General features: G+C 37.3%; 1 pseudogene; it reads left to right on the forward strand.

Moving 5' to 3' along the window:
* The first annotated feature begins 228 nt into the window (after positions 1-228).
* Positions 229-1,146, forward strand: LOC149442152 (olfactory receptor 1L6-like; annotated as a pseudogene).
* The last annotated feature ends 663 nt before the right edge of the window (positions 1,147-1,809 follow it).

The following is a 1,809-nucleotide window of genomic DNA, read 5'->3' on the forward strand; positions in this document are numbered from 1 at the left end:
TTTAATTGATTAATTTTGCTCTTTCTTCAGACCCACTACTCAACAAATGTACATGTAACTAGTTCTTCAGTTTATCTTGTCTTGGTTTGCATTATCTGGGCACCGTTTGTTATACGCCATGGCTTAAAATTAAACATTTTTTAAACAAAACATCAAGTTCCACCCTGTGATATCAAGTTGCACCGTGTGATCTCCTTTTTGTTTCATTAATAACTGACCTATATAAACATGGTACCTTCTGAAAATAAGACTCTTTCTGGCTTTGTCCTGTTGGGGTTTTCTGATACACCTCATCTTCTCTTTCCTCTCTTCTCCTTATTTTTGGTTGTTTATGTCTTTTCAATTGCAGGAAACACCTTTATCCTCACACTTGTTACATCACAGCTTCAGCTTCACACCCCCATGTTCCTTTTGATGGGGAACCTTGCCTTTGTGGATGTATTTTTTACCTCCATTATCATCCCCAGGGCCTTATATGGCTTTCTTTCTAGAGACAATCTCATCTCCATCACTGGATGCTTCACCCAGCTATTTTTGTTTCTGGCAGTGGGCAACATGGACAGTTTTTTGTTGGCCATCATGGCTTTTGATCGATATTGTGCAGTTTGTTTCCCTCTACGTTATCTGAAAATTATGAACAAGAGAACTTGTATCTGCCTGGTGGCTATCTCTTGGTTCCTCGTGTGTCTCCACTCTACTTTATATACCATGCTGACTTCTTCTCAGCTGCACTGTAGTTGGCTAATCCGACACTTTTTCTGTGATCTTCCTGTAATAATGATGTTAGCCTGTTCAGGAGTATCAGACACTCTTCAGAAGGATCTCTTCATTGAAGGTCCCATTGTCATCTTTGGTCCGGTGCTCTTCATCCTAGGGTCCTACATACTCATCATCAAAGCAGTGTTGAATTTACAGTCATCCCGAGGGAGATAGAAAACCTTCTCCACTTGCTCATCTCTCCTCACCATGGTCATCCTCTTCTACAGCACAGTCATATTTATGTACTTTCGGCCAGGCTCCATCTACTCACCAACCAACGATCAGATCAGTGTGGAGTAGAGCATCATTATACCAATGCTCAACCCGTTTATTTACAGTCTGAGAAACAAGAAGGTAAAAACTGCTGTAAAAAAATTCCTAACATAAAATATTTGCTGTAACCTCTACCTATATGTGAGGCCTAGAGTTTAAATATCTGATGTTTTGGGCCTATATGAAGACCATACTATATATCTCACATTTTGCAAGGTTTCTTCTTAAAACACCATCAGAAGAACTCATTACGGATCTGTAAAACATAGATTAATATATTTGTCATGCTGATTGCAGGTTTCTTTCTTAGTTCTTATTTAATGTACAGCTATGTGATCTTTAGAACAATATAATACATTGTACCCTATGTTGATTTGTTTAAAATGTTTTTTGGACTTTAATGAACATTGCACAAAAGATCTAATGCACTTTGACAAGTATCTGTAAAGTAGATGTAAATCAAGTCACCAAAATCTTATATAAGCTTTAGCATGTTAATGTTAATTAAAAAAACATTCAGCCTTTTTAAATTTGTAGTTTTTATTAATAAAATAATATTTGTAATCCTGCCATGTATTTGTTCTTGTTCATGCACTTGCTGCAAAAGGGTGACAAAGATCGAAACTATGAGGGTCCATTCAGACCTATCTGGTCCGATGCAGTGTGTTAACACATAACTCCAGCTTTGCTATCACTTTAAATAGCTTGTTGGGCCAAGGTGGCCCAAAAAAACTATTTCCTTTATTAAAACACTTGTTCGCTGTCAGATCACAACAT

This window comes from Staurois parvus, unplaced genomic scaffold (assembly GCF_062004578.1).
Source record: "Staurois parvus isolate SC_StPar_1 unplaced genomic scaffold, SC_StPar_1.0 ptg000906l, whole genome shotgun sequence".
Lineage (NCBI taxonomy): Eukaryota > Metazoa > Chordata > Amphibia > Anura > Ranidae > Staurois > Staurois parvus.